This window comes from Pezoporus flaviventris, unplaced genomic scaffold (genome assembly GCF_033815535.1).
Source record: "Pezoporus flaviventris isolate CSIRO_AGI_PZ_B2104156 unplaced genomic scaffold, CSIRO_AGI_Pfla_v1 ptg000116l, whole genome shotgun sequence".
NCBI classification, from domain to species: domain Eukaryota; kingdom Metazoa; phylum Chordata; class Aves; order Psittaciformes; family Psittacidae; genus Pezoporus; species Pezoporus flaviventris.
In genome coordinates, this window is record NW_026892664.1 from 92,198 (window position 1) to 112,938 (window position 20,741).

At 46.3% G+C, this 20,741-nt stretch overlaps 2 pseudogenes; one reads left to right on the forward strand and one right to left on the reverse strand.

The window, feature by feature from the left end:
- Window positions 1-646: 646 nt before the first annotated feature.
- LOC133282224 (olfactory receptor 5AP2-like) lies at window positions 647-1,605 on the forward strand (annotated as a pseudogene).
- Window positions 1,606-12,380: 10,775 nt separating this feature from the next.
- Window positions 12,381-12,783, reverse strand: LOC133282143 (olfactory receptor-like protein COR4; annotated as a pseudogene).
- Between the last annotated feature and the right edge of the window lie 7,958 nt (window positions 12,784-20,741).

Here is a 20,741-nt window from a genome sequence, read left to right on the forward strand (position 1 = left end):
TTTCAGATTGCCAACAGAATATAATCACTAACAAATCAGAATTTGGAATCAGCGCGTTTTAAATATCAACTCTGCTTTTAAGGAAGCAAATTAATGCCCAAGGGTTTAGGATGATTTATTGTCCATTTAACCAATGTTAATGTTATCTGTTGTTAATGATCTCAAATAGTTTGATAAATGCGATTTGGTGACATGAATGATAATTAGAAGTCAAGGCAATATACCTAGAGGACATTAATGTGTAAAATGGGATTTCACTGGGACTGGGACTCTCCAGGTTTACATTCACTGCTATGAGGTCCCTGTGAGGTGTCTTCCAGCACAAATTGCTGCCAAACCGAAAGTGAATAAAGATCTGATTCTTTCAGCATACCTGAAAACACACGTGTTTGAATAAATCCATAGTTTTAGGTATCCCAGCAACAAGTGCCATTTGTTGCTTCTACGTGCTCCCTGTCCTATTGAAAGTACCGCAAGTGAAAAACATATATATAATGTGGGATAGAGAATACAGTAAACTATATTAATTGCACCAGAACGTCAAAGTTAAACTAGTGACTGACTGTAGTTAGATCCACTCCTGAATATCTCTTTTTAATCAGTGTGATGTTTTAATTCCTTTTATCTCAGCAGGTAACACCTGGTCATGGGAGGAAATCACACACAGACTGAATTCATCCTGTTGGGAATTACAGACAACCCATATGCACAGACCCCACTTTTTGTCTTGTTTCTATTGATTTATATTGTCACTTTGGTGGGGAACTTTGGGATCATCGTCTTGGTTCGGGTTTCTCCCAGCCTCCACACCCCCATGTACTTCTTCCTCACCCATTTTGCCTTCACTGACATCTGCTGTTCCACAGTCATCTCCCCCAGGATGCTGGCAGACCTGTTATCAGAGGACAAAACCATTTCTTTCACTGGCTGCATGATGCAGTTCCTCACCTTTGTTTTCTTTGCTGCTATTGAGTGTCAGCTCCTGGCCGTGATGGCCTACGACCGGCACGTTGCTATCTGCCACCCCCTGCTTTATGTGACCATCATCTCCAGCCCTGTCTGCTGGCAGCTGGTAGCATCATCTTACCTATTCGCCTTCCTCAGTGCCATCATCTGCACATGGTGCCTGTTTGGAGGTTCCTTCTGTGGTCCCAACCGCATTGACCACTTCTTCTGCGAGCTTTTCCCTGTGCTAAACTCGTGTGCTCTGACACCCACAGCAGTGAGATGCTCATCTTTGCCTTCGTCACCATCAATGCGGTGGGTGCAAGTGTGGTTATTTTTCTCTCCTACATGTCTATCATCCGCACTGTGCTGAGGATGTGCTCAGCACAGAGCAGGGCCAGAGCCTTCCACACCTGTGCCTCCCATTTGATGGCTGTTTCCATGTACTTTGGGACAGGATTCTTCATGTACCTACAACCTCCTTCTAGCCACAGGAGTCTGGATAAGGTGGCCTCCATCTTCTATGCTGTGCTCATCCCCATGCTCAACCCCTTCATCTACAGCCTGAGGAACAGGGAGGTGATGGGGTCTCTGGTGAAATGCGGGAGGAGGATTTTCAGCTGCTGGCAACACAAAAGCTTTCTGTCATCCAGGACATGAACAGTTCATCTCAAGTGAGAAAGCCTATGGGGCACTAAAATAATGGAATTTTTCCCAATAATCCCCATGATCCTTCCATGCTTCCTGCACAAAACTCAATTACAGTTTTTAATGAGATATAGATCCCCCAAATCCCAATTTCCTTCCTTGGAAGGAAACCAAAAGGAGAGGAACCTCATACTTCATTTCACTTCATAGTTAGCAGCCTGTAGGAAGAAATTACCCTCAATTATCCCAGGCCTCTTTTCCTCACAGAAAACACCAATCAGCTTTATTCAGTTATAGCTTTTGTCACTGATAAATATCTATTTTTCTTGCAAGATTCTTGACCTTGTCCCTCAGCTCCAATAAAATTCCTCCCTCTTACCTGTGAGCTCTTTATTAAAGCTGCTGGGGTGGGAGGGAAGGTGAAGTGTAGTTTTACATTTGCTTGTTGAAAAAGAGTCAGAGAAAAGGTTTCAAAAGATTCATTGCATTTGTTTGTGCCTTTCAAGGAACAGAAACTGGTGGGAATCAAGATCTCAAGCTGCGCCTTTGAATGTTAAAGGGAATCCCTCCCCAGGCTGCAGCTTCATAGGAGATTTCATTTAAAGGAAAAATTTATAGACAATATAATTCATAATGGAGGATGATGAACTGTGCTGAGACCACCCAGTGTTAGGGACATTTCGGGCACATCAAGATCTCCTCCCATTCATTGTAAGTGGTGTTTTACATTCATCTGAAATAACCTTTTACCTAAATGGTGAGAGAAATGGAATTCCACTTGGAGATAAGCACCCATATCCCATGTCCATGCCCTACTCATGCTCAAGCACACCGTGAAAACCAAATTGTCTATTTCACATTAGAATTAACTTTGTAGGAAGCTTCCATAAATGAAAGAACAAAGAATTGATGGTAAGTGAGAGCTGTCTGGGTCTCAATAAAGCCAAAACACACTGATGGGGGAAAGTATCTTTCCCTTACCTGCTGTGAGTGGCAATTAACTTATATTGGGAAAGTATATGGATGGTGAACAGAACTTTTATGTGCTCAGAAAAACAACAGTATGAAAGCATACACTGTCATAGGTGTGGGGGCAACGTGGCTTTGACCTGCAGTCAATGAAGGAGCCAGAATCTGTATCATTAAATGCTAAAGGGCTTGGCACCTTTGATATCAGAGGGCTTCCTTCAAAATCTTCACCATATCTTGTTTTCTTCCATTTTGTTGGATATTTTGGCTTACACTATACATATAGAATCATAGAGCCACAGAAAGCCCAGGCTGGTCCTCAAAAGATCATCTGGTCTGAGCTTCTGTGAAAACAGGAGTCTAGATGAGCGGTGTCCTGTGTAGGGCTCATCGCTGCTTGATGAATTAGCCCACTCTGGTGTTCTTATTTCCGCTTGTGTTTAAGAAAGTTTCCATTTCAGAGACAACTGAAATGCTCAAACATTTACCCAGACTGGATGATACTTCACTAATAGAGCTCTAGATTGCCTAGTCTTGTGTGGAGGAACCTGCTCAGTGAGCTGGCAATAGAAACCTCAGTTTAACATGCCGGGGAGGAAGCATGGTGAATTCCAGCAACACAAGAAACAGGCTTGAGGTTTTGGAAATACATTTCATACTGAGAGCATCATTGTACGAATTCTGTTTCAATCTTTGCAGAAAAGGGATCTATAAAATGCAGCCACCCCTGGCTCTAGAGACAAACTTCCCACGTCAAATACATGATGGGGGTCCTCTGCATAAATGGTTCTGATACCTCAAATAACAAGCACCTTTTTGGTAGGAAGAGCTGGACATGGGTCTCTTTGCCCTGTGCTTCAGGTGCTGTTAGATCAGCCTAAATGTTTTGGAGAAGGATTTTGTTTTTTGTGGAGATGATTCAAAACCTGGCCTCTATTGACATGAACATTAAAGATGATATTCATATGACAGCCTTGTTAACCTAACAATTAGTTAGCAATTCTCATCTTTAGATACCATATAGTCCCTTCAGATCATCCAGTCCCAACCCCCTGCCACGAGCAGGGTCACCTTTCGCTAGAGCAGCTTGCTCCAAGCAACTGTGTCCAACCTGCCCTTGAACACTGCCAGGGATGGAGCATTTACCACTGCTTTGGGTAACCAGAAGTCATGAAGTAACGTGTGTCTGTTCCTGAGCTGTCCCAGTTATTTCTTCATGATGATGACTGCACCACACAGACATAATTCCATAGTCCTAGACCATTATCCCAGTGAAACATTCACATGAGCATGGGTAGGTGGATCAGATTGGATGAACCATGTCAGGAAGCATAAAGGCATCTGAGACAGAGTTCAGTTGCCTGAACATTAACTATTAACACCCTGGAGATGCCCCTGAAGCTCACTCTGAGCTTTCAGATGTTGCTCCAGAATGACCCAACCCTTCTGAAGGTTGCAGGATGTACATGTCAAGTGCTTGCCAAGGTCCTGGGCACTTCAGGACAGAGCAAATGACACCACATTTCTATATAAGGGAGACCAAACCTGACCTGGGGCATTTCATTGCATCTGACTCCTTCCCTGCAACTTAAGTGATAGTTTCCACCACCACTTATAGGAAAACATGCAAAGAAAGTGGTTTCTTAGTCCTTCAATTATCTTATATGTTTTCCCCCTATATGAAGTTTTAGTCCAACTGAAAGGAAAACTAAAATACCTCTTTTAAGAGTGTTGGGATGAGGGATTAGGAGATCTGAAGTAGTTTCACCTTCTTCGAATTTAGATAATTAAAAGCTGAGTCATTAAATCACAGTTTTGTGTCTCCATCTGTGCTCAGTGAAAGTGTGGTTTTGTATCTCTAGTATTTGTTCAGATAAAAAGAGCAGTTTCAAGAGTTCAAGTTGGAAGACACACACACAGAGTGTCCTCCCCCAACTGTGTTTCCATCCCCATCAGAGGCTGGGGTCAGGCTGCATGAACTGGGCTCCTTTTAGACTCATTGAATGAACCAGGTTGGAAAAGCCCTTCAAGCTCATCCAGTCAAACCCTTACAACAGCACTGCCAAGGCCACCACTAACCCATGGCACTGAGGGCCTTGTCTATAGGGTTTGTGAACACTTGCAGGGCCGGTGCCTGCAGCCCTGCCCTGGGCAGCCTGTTCCAATGCCTGAGCACCCTCTGGGGCAGGAATTGCTCCTCAGCTCCAACTAAACCTGCCCTGGTGCATCTTGAGGCCATTTCCTCTTGTCCTGTCTTTTGGATTAAAACAAACTGAAAATAGTTTTGAGGGGGCAACTGATGCAGTTTGTCCTCCAGGAGGCCTTCACATCCTGACTGGAATTCATTTAATCCAGAGAAAGCTATTCAGAGATGCACATACCATGGAGAGAGGGTGCATGGTACAAGTCCTTCTGATGCTCAGACCTGCTCTGGACAACATCCATCCTCACCAGCTGTCCTAGGATGTGATAAAACATCCTCTTATTTCTATCCATTCTAGAAGGGACCTGACTGGCACATAACGAGGCAATGAATTTTAGATGTTGAGTCAGGTGACCCATGCTTATTCTCCAATCCCAAATTCATAATGGTAGGAAAATCACATTTATGAAAGCCAGTCAGAAATGGAGGATGGATGTAGTAGACTTCAACTTGCCTCAGTTTAACAGTTTAAGAACATTTTTAACTGGTAAAAACTAAAGAGAGACACAAATAAATCCATCCCAAGGCAACTAATAACAAGAAATTCAATGTATGAAGTATTCTTGAGGAGGCTGAAAAGTGAAGAGAAATGCAATGAGCTTCCCCAGCTCCCTTTATTAGGGGTCAAAAGCAGGAAGGGACAAAGCACCCCATTAGCAAGAACCACATGATCTGCGCATGTCATGAAGACAGGGATGTGTCTTTACAGAGAGAGTAGGACCAATCTTGCATGGGCACAGAAAGCCCTCCAGCAGGCCCAAAATCCAGGCTTTCACAATACAAGCACTCACAGCTATTTCCATCACAAGTGATGCTGCTCACTTTGCCAAAGTGGGGACCAAGCACCTTTGCAGGAGTCATCAGCTTTAACAAGACCTTCTGGGGTTTACCAAGGAAGCTTCCTCAGCACCACAAAAGCTTCTCAGAAAACTTGGATGTGACTTCCCTCATTCTTCATAACAAGCTATCAGAGATTAATTAGCTGGGGATAACAAGAAAGAAACTTTCTTCTTTGTTACCAACAAAGTTCACTTCTACAGCTGCCTTGCTTGACAGAGATGGTTCAGGCCCAAAGCCAAGGAGTTGGAGGGTCAGTGTGTTGGCATGTTTGTGCATTAAGGACAATTTCATGGGCCTGGATCATAGAATTCCAGCCTGGTTTGTGTTGAAAGGGACCTTAAAGCTCCTCCAGCCCCAACCCCTGCCACGGGCAGGGACACCTTCCAATAGAGCAGCTTGCTCCAAGCCCCTGTGTCCAACCTGCCCTTGAACACTGCCAAGGATGGGGCAGCCACAGCTTCTCTGGTCACCCTGTACCAGCGCCTCAGCACCCTCCCAGGGAACAGCTTCTGCCTAAGAGCTCATCTCAGTCTCCGCTCGGGCAGGTTAAAGCCATTCCCCTTGGCCTGTTCCTACAGGCACCTGTCCTAAGCCTCTATGTTTCCTGAAACCCCTTTAGGCACAAGTTTATGGGGAAAAGTTCCTGTCTTACAGCTCTAAAAAGAGCAAAACAACACTAGTATCTCCTAGGCAATAATTTCCTATCCATCCATGCAGAATAGAAACCCCTCATCAGGAAGTTACTATCTGCTATTAGCAACCTTTGTGAAAGCAAACACACAGCCAGGACACTGCTGACATCCATTTTGCTTTCCTATTCTGTTCAGGAAGTGATTTATGCATGCTGAGCTTTGAGGCTCTACTGCATTAGACATTATTGACCAACAGAAATGATTGAGGACAGGTTGGATGGTGATTGCAGCAACCTGCTCTACTGGAAGTTGTTTCTGCCTGTGGCAGGGGGCTGGAACTGGATGAGCTTTAAGCTCCCTTCCAACCCAAACCATTCCATGGTTGTATGAAAAGCTGCTTGCACCTCCTCACTTTTGAGTGGGGTTTCTGAAGGACCCCAACACATCAGCACAGTGAGCTGATGTTTCCCATTAGACTTAAACTGACTCTTCAGGCTATGGCCTCTGTCTGCTCTGAACACAGTCCACATTGTAGCTGTGTCTGCCCATCACCCATCACTGCAAGTGGAGAGAACCATGCACTTTTTCCAGAAGAAATCCCTGATATGCATGTTTAAAATAGAGCCAAGCTGAATCAAAGCCCCCAGATGCATCCTTGTCTCCATAAGGGGAACCTTCTGTGACTAATTCAGATGTGAAAGCCTACAGTTAGATAAGATGACTCCTTGGACCAATGTGACTCAACCCCCAAACCCTGGAATGAGAAATCATGAGTAAGCTGCAGCTGGGATGGAAAATAAGCTTGGCCTGCATGGAGAGACATAAGGAGAAGAAGAAATGATAGGGTAGCTCCGGACAACACCGAGAGTCTTTGAGCCATGAAATAGGTTGGACATGTCTGGATACAACATATGGCCAGAAGCATGGAGCATCTGTGTCGTCAGCACCAGATGGCATCCAAGGAAAAGACAATACTGCTCAGACAGTGCCTTGAAAGGCTGTTCCTGGACCAAGTTGCGTGACTGCTTATCACAGGGAATGAAGTTACACTCTGCTTCTAGGTCATCATGGTTGCAGCTTTCCACGGTGCAGGCCCATCCAGAAGAGCAAAATGGCCAGCTACATCCTACGGAGGAAATAAGTACATTGCCTATGAGGAAATAAGGAGATGGGCACATGAAGCTGAGAGCTGGTCTTCATAAGGTTCCCCACCACCATGCTGATGGAAATGAGTAAAAGAGTCCCAAAGAGCAGCTTCTACACGTTGGGGAAGCCCAAGAGGACAAACGTGGTCACACTCAAGTGCTTTCCTCCAGCCACTCTCTTGGCAGCAGGAGACAAAGAAACATGGGAAGAGGTTGAATGACTTCTCCCAGCTCACAGGAACACACAGGGCATGAGGTTAATGCAGGATTTGGGGTTTCCTTTAGGACTGCACCCAATTCCTGGGAGAGAAAACCATGATGGTTGAAGGTCCTAAATAATATACTGAAAAATAATACCTTGATAAAATAATAGGCAACAGTTCCTATATGGAAACAAATAATCTTGAAGCTTAAATCCTAAAGCTGTGGCTGCTCTGTTATGGAAAGAATTGGTCCTGCAAAACATAAGCATCTTCCCATGAGCATCCAAATTCTTTTTAAGAAGGAGGCTTGTTTGGGATGATTTCTTTGCTGTCTGTGGGAGTTGTTCTTATTTAAGGACAAGTAAATACAATAATATCATGCCTTAATCTGCCACAAGTATTAGTGTTGCTTTAAATAGGTAAGAAATCAAATTGGAGTGATTTTCTGACTCTGTAGTGATGTTTGAGTCCACTAAAGTGAGACCAGAATCCCTGAATGCAATTCCATGTACTTGTAGCTTCAAGGAAAAAACCAACCCCTTCTCATCTGAATTATTCTTGCATATATTCCTTCCTCTGTTCTTACTTCTATTTAAAGAACATGTATGTATGTATAGATGTACACGAGATGACTGCTGTTCATGTTAACCTGAAGTATGCAGACCTTAAAAAGATGAGGGGATGACCTTAAAATAACTATATTGCCTGATGAGAAATGAGCATTCCTCCTCCTTCCCCTACCACTCCCCTCTTTCCATCAGCCCCTTTTCAAACAAGATGACCATTTCTTCAGCACAATTCATCTTCTCCCTCCACCCTTGCCAAAGCAGCTTTTACTTCCCCATTCCCCAGCCTGTGCTCAGACATTTATTGCACATTGATGGCTCATTTCAACTCAGTGGACACCACAACAGCCTTGTCCCTCTCTGATAAGCTGCCCCCCAGCCTGTCTTAGTGCTTAGAGCAAGCCCTCCTCATAGGCAGGACTCAGCATTTTCCCTTTTTGAAGTCTGTCTGATTCCACCTGCCTAAAACTGGCCCACAGCTTCTCTGGGCACCCTGTGCCAGCACCTCAGCACCCTCACAGGGAAGAGCTTATGTGCAAGAGCTTATCTCAAGCCACCAACATCTCTTTCCAAGCCATCAATAGTGGTAAAGGCAGACACAGAGATGAACTCACCAGTACTTGACGAAAATCTCCTTGTTTCTTCCACCAGGACCTCAGAAGGGTTCCTCCAAGTAACAACAGTGTCTAAAAGAAGCCATTCTAATATCTCCCAATTCTTTTTCAAAAAGAAAATAAAGATAACATGGCCAACAGTTTTAAAGGGAGTAAAACCGAAGTGAATTTCACCTTTTCATTTCTACATAGAATCATAGAATCATTAGGGTTGGAAAGGACCTTAAGATCATCTAGATCCAACCTCCCTGCTGTGGGCAGGGACACCTTACGCTAAATCATATCACCCAATGCCTCATCCAACCTGGCCTTGAACACTGCCAGGGATGGAGCATTCACAACCTCCCTGGGCAACCTATTCCAGGGCCTCACCACCCTAACAGGAAAGAATTTCCTTCTTATATCCAACCTAAACTTCCCCTGATTAAATTTACCTCAACAGCTAAGGGAGCCATACCAGACATCTCCAAAGAGGACAGCACTCACCCTCTTTTAGACATGACTTGCATTACAAGGCAATCATGAAAGTCTCTCCTTATTTATTTATGAGCCAAGGTCTCATTACAGCTGATGAGACTGTCCAATGCAATCAGCAGAGCTCATTCAGATCTCTTCAGCTGGAGCAATGGAGGTGTCTGCCTTGCAGTGAGAGGCATGAACCCCACCAAATCTCCCTCAGCAATAAAGGGAGCGGATGGACACAGTAAACACATAGAGGTGACATGGTGCATTCAAATGTAAGGAGATAAGTGCTTGCCTAAGGACATTTGAGGTGATTCCTAAATCCAATCACTAAGTACCCAAAGAAGGGGAGGTAGCTCCTACCCAGCATTTGCTCAGCTGACTTTAAACCAGATTTAACTACAGTGAAAGCAGCTCCACCTGAGAGTGGGGAGCTAAAGCCATTAGGAGCTCCTCAGCAGGAATGCCAGAAGCCAGGCACCTCATTGCTTGCTCATCATGACCCAGCAGGAAGATGCATTGCAATGCTGGCTGCTGCTTCTGCTTCCTAGAACCTCACTTGGTGTTTGCTCTGCTCTCCTGGTCAGATGATAACACCATTGAAGGCAGTGGCAGTCCTTAGACACAGCAAACCACTGGTTTCCTTAAACACACACAACAAGGAGCAAAAAGCGTTGGGGTTTGACAGCACCAGCTCCAATGTGAAGCCACAATGAGCAGAGTGATAGGGTTGTAGCCACAGACTTGTGTTTTTAAGACACTAAGAGCTCATGTTCCTATTTAAACACTTGGTGATGGTGAAGGAGAGAGCAGCTGGACATAAAGTCATTGAATATTTTTGTAGAAGGCATCAGAGAGACCTTATTGTGGCCTTTCAATAACTTAAGAGGGGCTATGAGAAATCTGGAGAGGGGCTTTGGACAAGGGCCTTTAGGGAGAGGCCAAGGGGAATGGCTTTAACCTGCCCGAGGGGAGACTGAGATGAGCTCTTAGGCAGAAGCTCTTCCCTGTGAGGGTGCTGAGGCGCTGGCACAGGGTGCCCAGAGAAGCCGTGGCTGCCCCATCCCTGGCAGTGTTCAAGGCCAGGTTGGACCCAGGGCTTGGAGCAAGCTGCTCCAGTGGAAGGGGTCCCTGCCCGTGGCAGGGGTTGGAGCTGGAGGAGCTTTAAGGTCCCTTCAAACCCAAACCATTCCATGCTTCTATGATTTCAGGGACAGAGAAAGGATTGATGCAAGAATTAATGGTGTCCCATTCTTTTTGACTTGATGCCTCCTGCAAGTTCTCCACGTGCTTTATCTTGCAGATAAGGGTAAATCTGAGATTTCCTATTGTGAATTTGCAGCATGGGAAATTCCAGTTAGAAACAGAGGGAGTTAGAAAACCCCACTGTCAGAGCAGTCAAACCCTGAAATAGGGGCCAGGGAGGGTGTGAAACCTCTGCCCCTGCTTGTCCCCAAGGCTCAGGAGGAATACAACCATTGGCTGGGTTAAATAATAACCAGGGAATTATCAGGAAGCTTTGGGAACAAAGCAGGATTCAGCTGATTGGCCCTGGATACCTGCTAGTTGTGTGTTGTTAAGAAGTGAGAAAACCACTTTGATCCTGACTTAACTGAATCCAGCCATGGAGCTTCTCCCTCCAGCCTAGGTTATTATGTGTGTCTAGGATAGCCCTAAGGCTCAGCCATGGCTCCAGGTTTCACCATGGTCCCAGCAGTGGCTGCAGCTCTATGGGCTGAGGTAATGCACACAGTGATGTATTTTGGGGTGTTTTATGTATACTGTGTTTGCCCATCACCATTCAGCTCTCTCTGAAGGAAAGCAACAGGAGAGACATCAGGGCAGGCAATGCCATCGCTCCAGGCTGCCAAGGGCTGCCATGTATCAGGTCTAAAGGCTGCTGAACAGCACCACAGCTCCTGTGCTCTGTTGTGATCAGGCTGCCATGGAGATCATGGCTTCTATTGCTGCCAACAGGGGAATGGAAAGCAAAGGTGTGGAGCAGTGGATGGGGATCCCTTGATAGTTTCTGCCCTTTGGTGGGGATTCACTATCACGTCTTAAAACTCTTACAAAGTGCCTTCATTCATAACAGAGGTCACACAAGTACCATATTTCACTTAAATTCTTTGCTGTCTAAAATGAAATGAGGTGTATGGTGCTGGAAATCATTTTGTCCATCAAAAGCTAAAAATACTGCCTGCATGGCATCGCACTTATTTGCTATCATCTCTGTTTTTCTTGCTAAAGGTGTTTTTGTCCTTTTCTTAAGGTCCTTAATGATTTAACAGCACCGTTATGAAATGAAGTTTCATCCAGTGAAACGTTAGAATTCACAGTTTATTCTCATTTGCCAAGCAAAAGGGAGAGCAAAAAGGAAAAGAGCTTTAAGTTCATCAAGTTCAACCGTTCCCCAGCACTGCCAAGGCCACCACTAACCCATGGCACTGAGGGCCTTGTCTATAGGGTTTGTGAGCACTTGCAGGGCCGGTGCCTGCAGCCCTGCCCTAGGCAGCCTGTTCCAATGCCTGAGCACCCTCTGGGGCAGGAATTGTTCCTCAGCTCCATCTAAACCTGCCCTGGTGCAGCTTGAGGCCGTTTCCTCTTGTCCCATCCCTTGTTCCCTGGGAGCAGAGCCTAGCCCCCTCCTGGCTCCATCCGCCTTTCGGGCAGGTGTAGGCAGCGATCAGGTCCCCCCTTTTCCTGAGATGAAGAGAAGTGCATGCTTGTAGTTGTCTACCTGTGTCTTCATTAGGTGAAATAAAGTACAAATTAACTAATTATGTGAAATTAACTACTAAATAGAATTATCAAAGTTTAGAGAGTGAAATTATTTGTATTTTCAATCATATCAACCAGTGCATCACATAAGGCTGGGTGCAGAAGACCCCCAACATGTTGTCCATACTTAACCAATACCCGAACATCTACCCCATATCTCCATTCTGTCTGGCCCTAAGCTTGCACCATTCAAGATCATCTTATTTTTGTGAGCCTCCTCAAAGCCTCCTTCACCTCCTTATTCCTCAGGCTGTAGATCAAGGGGTTCAGCATGGGAGTCACCACGGTGCAGAGCAGCACAGCCCATTTATCTGCTGCTCTTGAGCTGTCTGAGCTGGGGAATAAATACATAAAAAAGCATGCCCCATAGAAGATGCTGACAGTGGTGAGGTGGGAGGTGCAGGTGGAGAAGGCTTTGCGCTTGCCCTCAGCTGAATTGATGCTCAGGATGATGCATGGCGATGATGGCCACGTAGGAGAGCAGGATAACCAGGATGCTGGACACACCAAAGAGAGATGCTGCAGTGGTCAGGATGATGCGGCTGAGGGTAGTGTCAGAGGTGGAGAGTGAGATGAGAGGGGAAATGTCACAAAAGAAGAGGTTGATGGCGCTGGAGCTGCAGAAGGACAGGGTGGACATGCTGATGGTCTGTCCCACACCATTGGTCAGCCTCACAAGGTAGGAGCCAGTCACCAGCTGGAAACAGCACTTTGGGGACATGACAAAGGGGTACAGCAGGGAATGGCAAATGGCCATGTAACGGTCATAGGCCATCGAAACCAGGAGGAAGCATTCAGTTATCCCAAAAAAATAGAAGAGGAAGACCTGAGCCACACACCCAACATAAGCAATGCTCTTCTTCTCTGACATCAAGTCAACCAACATCTTGGGGGTGATGACAGTGGAAGAACAAAGGTCTACAAAGGCCAGATTGCCCAGGAAATAATACATGGGGGAGTGGAGGAGGTGGCTGGCCCTGATTAAGATGATGATGCCCAGGTTGCCCACAATGGTGACAAGGTAGGTGAGCGGGAAGAGCAGGAACAAGTAGACCTGAGACACCGAGTCCTCTGTGAACCCCACCAGGCTGAACTCGGACACTTGGGTGCAATTGCTTTGTGCCATGGGTTGGATGGTGTTTGTGTGTGAGCTCCTGGCTGGAGGTTTCTTCTCCAAGAGGCAGGGATGTCCCAGGTGGAAAAGCCTCTATGTGGTGGGAGCTGCTCAGAGACAGTCCTGCAGGATGGAAAGGGAGAGTTCAGGCACAGCTCAATGAGGAAGAGGTTGGTGAAAGTCCTGTGCCAGCACAGGTAGAACAAAGGGGTGCTCAAGCAGTTAAATACCATGTCACAACACGGTGCCTGCTCCTCTGACTCACCTTGAGATGTTGATCAATGACCCCTGTGGAAAGCAGTGGGAAGGTTGCACACCCATATAGCTTTACCTTAGTGCTGCACTTCATTGCCTGCGTTAATGCTGAGCCTGGGGCTTGGAGACCATCCGGATCAACCTGGAACACAGAGAAACGTTATGTTTTCACAGTGCAGAGTTGATCCTTCATCCTCTCATGGGCATTTGCCAACCACCCACTTCTTCCCTCTCTGCTTCGGTTTCTTCCTAACTGGAACAAATTCCTGACCTATGGAAAGTACAGGTTGGACAGGGCAACCTGCTCTAGTGGAAGGTGTCTCCGGCCATCACAGGGGCTTGGAACTGGGTGAGATTTAAGGTCTCTTCCAACACACACCATACTATGATTCTATGTAACCTTACACAGTGGTTAATATCAGTTTCCCCTCCCTCCTGACACACTTTGTCAGATCTAAAACCTTTTATTGGTTCTTTAGCTTGTTCCTTGAGTCTCCAATAGAAGTGGACAAACCCCAGAGCTCAGCAATCTCTTCTCAAACACGTTTTTGGGGAAAAAAGTCATCTTTTGGAGCTGCCTCATCTCAGCAATGGGGAGCACCCTGAATGTCCTGTACAGGAAAGCTTCTGGTGCTCATCCAGGAAACATCTGAGGTCAGAGTAGAGGAAGTCTCCTGAGTGTGTTCTCCACCAGGGTGATCTCCAAACCTGCCTTCTCAGCAGCAACGTGGGGAGCACACAGCACAAGCAGCTCCCTGGGAAGCCCAGAGCATCATCAAGAAGCCCAGGACCCTGCAGTCAGGCAGGAGATGAAGACAGGAGCTGCTGCTTGTTGGCAAGAGAGAACCACAGGAGAATGATGGGCTGAAAGATGCTGCCCCTCACTTACATCTCAGCTCTGTTTCTGCTGCCCTCCTGATGCTCTCGGAGATGGATGTGAAGATGAACGTGCCTGGAGCTGTGCAGGGAGCCTGGGAATGAACCAGCATCAGCAAACCCCCTTCCTATTTCAAGTGACGTGGGGATGTGGGGACTGTGAATCTCTTTGTGCCCCAGGAGGTGACAAAGCCCAAAGCAGGTCATTATCTCCTCTCTGTGTTGATTAGTTTGGAGAAGAAATATACCCAGAGGAGATGACCTCAGCTTGAGCAAGCAACAGGGCTTTGGGCTCCCTTAGAGCAAACCACAGAACAACCCAACCTTTCAAATCCACTTTTGGAGCATTTCTGAGGCAGTTACAGCTTCACAAGGGCCATAGTTGACATTATCATGGCAGGGAGATGAGGGGGATCTCGCTAATGGGAGCTGGTACCAGGGTCCATAAGCAATGTCAGGCGCCGCAGTCAATGAACCAGCTTTCCACCCATTTTCAATTCCTTGTACTCAAACCATAGCTCACAAGTTTGGCTGCAAAGGAGCCAACAGAAGATCGTGGTGACCTTGCTAACGACGAGGTAAATGCTGTCCTCTACTTCTTGTCCATGCAAACATCAATGCTCACATCACCCAAGGCACTCAGGTTGCTCAGGCGTGACTTGGCCTTGGTACATCTGTGCTGGCTGCTCATGGTCACCCTCCTGTCCTTCCTCTGCCTGGACAGGGCTTCCTGGGGAACTTGGTTCTTAATCCCATGGGGGACACAGGCACCCCCAGTCCTTGTGCTCTCCTTGATGATGACATTCACCTTCTTCCACCCATTGTGCTGGAAGCACAAGAGACAAAGGAGAACCTGAGGGAGCGGTGCCCAAAAGTGGAAGGAAGGAGATGGGGAGGAGCAGTGAGGAGTGTGGTAAAGGACTGAAATGGGCAGCACCAGGGGAAAAAGGCCCTTCTGAAGCGTGCTTTAGGGTTGCCCCTGTCGCTGGTGGCTCTGATGGATGCTCCCAAGCCCATCACAGAATCCCAGAGAGGTTTGTGTTGGAAGGGACCTTAAAGCTCATCCAGCTCCAACCTCTGCCACAGGCAGGGACCCCCTTTGCTAAAGCAGCTTGCTCCAAGCCCCTGTGTCCAACCTGGCCTTGAACACTGCCAGGGATGGGGCAGCCACAGCTTCTCTGGGCACCCTGTGCCAGAGCATCAGCACCCTCCCAGGGAAGAGCTTCTGCCTAAGTGCTCATCTCAGTCTCCCCTCTGGCAGGTTAAAGCCTTCATGGGGGTTATGGGGAACCTCCTTCTACAGCCAAACATGAAAGGAAAGTGCATGTAACACAGATTCCCACCAGAGATCAGCCAGATCCCCTGGCAGTGCACACTGGGAGCAAACCCCCACAATCTGGGCATCCTTTGGGGTTCCAACCCCTTCCAGAGCCACATCCTCCCCTTTCCTTCTCTCTCCAGCAGTAAAACCATTCATAGGAGCTGCAGGACGTGGTGCAATGCTGTGGATGAGCCCCCTCCACCCTCCTCTTATTGTCAACTCTGCCTCTCTCACCTCCTCATCTCCCTGCTCAATACCAGCCCTGCAGCCAGAGCAGGAGATGGATGGGGCAGAGCCTGCTCTGCAGGGCATGGGATATGTGTATGGATGTGATGGACATAAGGGGATGTGCACGGATATGGTCCCTCCTTGCTTTGCATCAGTCCTGGTCCCAAATGCTCTCACTGCTCACATAGCCCTCGTGGGCACCCTGCAGGACATGGAGGGCAGAGGCCCTCCTCTCCCTTATGATGGCCATAGGAAGGATTTAAGCACTGATTGCAAAGAAGTTAAAGCTGAGTCCCAGTTTGGATCCAGCTGCATGCAGAGCAGGGAGGGATTTCAGCCCTTGCCCAGTGCCTCCATCACCAGGGTACCACCAGGGGCAGAAACCATCAGCATCCATATGAGAATGTCCATTGTTTCCTGCAGAGCCCCAGCATCCTTCATCCTGCCCCATGGTGTGCAGTGAGGTGCTGGAGTTTGCAGTTTGAAGGCGACTATGGAGCAGCCCCTTTGCTCTCTGCCCCCTCCAGACTTTATCCCTCTGTCAGTGACCTCCCTGCACACATTCCTGGTCCCCAAGGTGACAGCTTCTCCCCATCCATCTCCTGCTATCAGGCTGGGATTGAGCATGGAGATGGGAGGTGTGGGACAAGATGGTGAGGTTCCGGGTGGCAGCACAGAGACAGGACCAGCATTTGGAATGGGTGCAAGGGGACAGGGGACCACATTGCACATCTCTCTTCCCTATTCCAGAGCTGCAGAGGCTCTGCACGAGCAGCCACAACACTGTGGATGCTGCTGTGCTTTTTAATATGGCTGAGCTGGTGGTACCCAAAGGGGCTTTGACCAGGAGAGGGAGTCACAGCAACCCCTATGTCCCTTCAATCGGATGTGTGACATCACATCTTCCTTCCTTGTAATGAAACCAAGAGGAGAAGGAACATCAAACTTCATTTCAATTCACAGTTACCATCTTTGAGGAAGAAATTAGCCACAGTTATCCCAGGCTTCTTTTCCTCACGTAAAACACCAATCAGCTTTATTGAGTTATAGCCTTGGTCACTGATAAATATCTGTTTTTCTTGCAAGATTCTTGACCTTGTCCCTCAGCTCCAATAAAATTCCTCACTCTTACCTGTGAGCTCTTTATTAATGCCTCTGGGGTGGGAGGGAAGAGGAAGTGTAGTTTTACATTTGCTTGCTGAAAAAGAGTCAGAGAAAAGGTTTCAAAAGATTCATTGCATTCATTTGTGCCTTTCAAAGAGAAGAAGTTGGTGGGAATCAAGGTCTCAAGCTGCACCTTAAAATGTCAAGGGGAATCCCTCCCCAGGCTGCAGCTTCACAGGAGATTTCACTTCATGTAAGGAAGTGTAGAAAATGTAATACCTAGTGCAGATTGATGAACTGTGCTGAGACTACCCAGTGTTAAGGACAAACTGGGCATATCAAGTGGTCCTCCTATTCATTTTAAGTGGTGTTTTACACTCTTTTTAAGTGCCCTTTACTTAAATGGTGAGAGAAATGGAATTCCAGCTGGAGATAAGCACCCACATCCCATGTCCATGCCCAGCTCACACTAAAGCACACCAGGAAACACCAAGTGGTGGGTTGCACTTATAAATACAGCATGAGGCAAGTTTCCGTTGGTGAAAGACAATCCTGAACTCAGAATCAATGGTAACCGAGAGCTGCCTGGGTCAGAAAGAAGCAAAAAACCACTGGTGTGGGAAAATGTTTTTCCTTTACCTCTTGTGAGGGAGAATTAACTTCTATTTGGGAAGTACATGGGTCATGAACAGTGTCTTTTGTGTGCTCTGGAAAACAGCAGTGAGAGGTCTGTGGAAAAGTGACTTCTATCTGTGGTCAGTGAGGAAGCCAGAATTGATGTAATTACTTGCTGATGAGCTTGGCAGGACAGAGACTTTGGTATCAGAGAGCTTCTTGAAAACCTTCACCACACCTTGGTTTTTTGCTTCTTTCTTGCATATTGTAGCTGAGACATGTAGAATATATACAAATAGAATCATAGAGCCACAGAAACCCCAAGTTTCACCTCAAGAGATCATCTGGTCCAAGCTTTAATGGGAAAGGGAGCCTAGATGAGAAGTGTCACGTGTAAGGCTCATCGCTGCTTGATGAATTACCCCACTCTGGTGTTCTTATCCCCTCTTTGGTTTAAGAAAAATTCCAAAGCAGAGACAACTGCAATACATAAAGGTTTACCTAGACTTGGTGCTACATTGCTAAGGGAGGTCTGGATTGCTATAGTCTTGTGTGTGGTGGATCCAACTCAGGGAACTCCCAAGAGGAACCTCAGTCTAACGTACAGGGGAAGAACAGCTGTCAATTCCAGCAACAAGAAACAGGCTTGGGGTTCTGAAAACACATTTGATGACAAAAGCATCGTTGCATGAGTCTGCTTCAATCTTTGCAGAGAAGGGATCTACAAAATTCAGAATCCCCTGGCTGTAGACACAAAATTCTCATATCAGGTAAATAACAGAGGTCCTGCCATAGAAGCCCAATATTATACTTGGTAAAACAGAATTAAATCTCTTAAATAGAGATGGGGGACAAACAGGCAGAGGGTGGGATGAAGCCGCAGCTGAGGCTTCTCAGGGGGATAAAGGCCTATTAGTTCACCCTGGGACAATTCATCCCTGCCTAAAAATGCCCATTTCTCACCCTTGAATACAGTGGAAGCCCAGAGGCACCAGCTCAGCTGTTGGACATCTAGGCACTACATGTATATAACCCCACTGGGGCTGAAAAGCTGGGCTCTCAGGTGTGCACAGAGAGGGACAGCAGCAAATCCAGAGATGGGGTCATTTGTGCATCAGTTTCCATTTGAGGACCCTCTGCAAGATCTGAAATGTCTCTAAACCCATTCTCATTCTGTTGCCAATGTCAAAGTGAAACCTTTGCATGGTCCACAAGTATGTCAGAAGCATCATACAAGCTGCTCATCACTGCTGCCTTGTAGCTGTGCTCAGGGATGGCTCACTCATGCTATGTCTTTCAGATGCCCAAGCACCACAATGCCTTTCAGAGGTGATTTCACACCCTTTGCTTTCCCTTCTCTTTGTTTTTCTCTGGCAAAACATGAGCAGCCCTAGAGTCTTCCTCCCAGGAGAGCACATGCAACTGTATTTACAGCTCCAGCACCACAAGCTGGGCTCTTGGAGTCTGGGAGGAGCTCCCCTCTCTTCACATCAGGTGCTTAACAGAGCTGATGCTGGCGCGTGGATGTTCTCTGCTGTGTTGAGGATAAACCCTTGGCTCCCATCCTTGATGGCACAGGGAAGGCACAAGAGGTAACACTAACACAAAGCAGAGCCTCGCCTGCATTGAGGCAGTGGGCTGGCTTCTGCATGTCCTCAGGTCGTCTTTTTTCTGTCTTGGTCAGAAAACAGCCTTACCAACGTGGGTTTTCTTTATAAGAAGAGGGAGCAATGTCTGATGCAGGTTGTGTTTCTTTTATATAGGCATCTAAAGCAAGATGCACGGATTTATTCAAGACTTAAATGAGGATGAATCTTCTTCTGTTATAAAGAAATGAAACATTTCAGATTGTCAGCAGAATACAGTCACTAAGAAATCAGCCTTTGGAATCAACATGTTGTAATATCAATTCCATTTTAAAGGAAGCAACCTAATGCCTATGGGTTTAGGGTGCTTCAGCATGCTGTAGCTCAGAAAGGTAGGTATCATGAATTTACCAGTGTGAGTGTTATCTATTGTGAATAAGCTCAAATAGTTTGATAAATGTGGTTTGGTGAGTGAATGATAATCAAAAGCCAAGAGCAAATGTCCAGAGGTCATTCATCTGTAAGCTGTGATTTCAGTGGGACTGGGACTTTCTCTTGCTCCACGCTTACGTGAGATCCTATGAGGTTCCTCTGAGGTGTCTTCTGACACAAATTCCCTTCAAACTGAAAGTGAATAAAGATCTGATTCTTTACTCAAACCTGAAAACACACGTGCTTGACTAAATCCAGAGTTTAGTTTTTCCCAGCATAGAAAAACAAAACTGCCATTAACTGCTTCAGGAAACTCCCGGTACTTTTCTGAATGCCTCATCTGAAAAACGTAAAATAGATACATTTTGGTTAGAAAATATATTGGAATATTTTAAAATGACACAGTTGAAATGGTCATTGATTGGCGTTAGATATGGTCCAAAAGCAAATCTCTGTTTTTGATCAATGTGATATTCTCTTGATTTTGCCTCAGCAGTTAACAACTGGTCATGGGAGGAAATCTCACACAGATTAAATTTATCCTTTTGGGAATTACAGATAGCCCATGTGCGCAGACCCCACTTTTTGCCTTGTTTCTATTGATTTACGTTGTGACACTCACAGGGAATGTTGGAATTATCTTGGTTCGGGCGTCTCCCAGCCTCCACACCCCCATGTACTTCTTCCTCACCCATTTTGCGTTTGTTGACATCTGCTGTTCCACAGTCATCTCCCCCAGGATGCTGGCAAACCTGTTATCAGAGGACATAACCATTTCTTTCACTGGCTGCATGATGCAGTTCCTCACCTTCGCTTTATTTGCTATTAGTGAGTGCCACCTCAACAACATGGAAGAGTTCTGTCATCGAGGACATGAACAATTCACCTCAAATGAGAAAGCCTATGGGGCACTAAAATAATGGCATTTTCCCAATTATTTCCATGATTCGATGCAAGTTCTTCTACAGTTACTGCACAAAAGTCAATGACAGTATTGCATGAGAAATAGACTCCCCAAATCGCATCATCCTTCCTCTGAAGGAAACCAAGAGTAATGGAACCTCAAACTTGAATTCACTTCTCAGTCACTAGCTTGCATGAAGAAATTACCCTGAATTATCCCAGGCCTCTTTTCCTCACAGGGAACACCAATCAGCTTTATTCAGTTATAACTTTTGTCACTGATAAATATCTATTTTTCT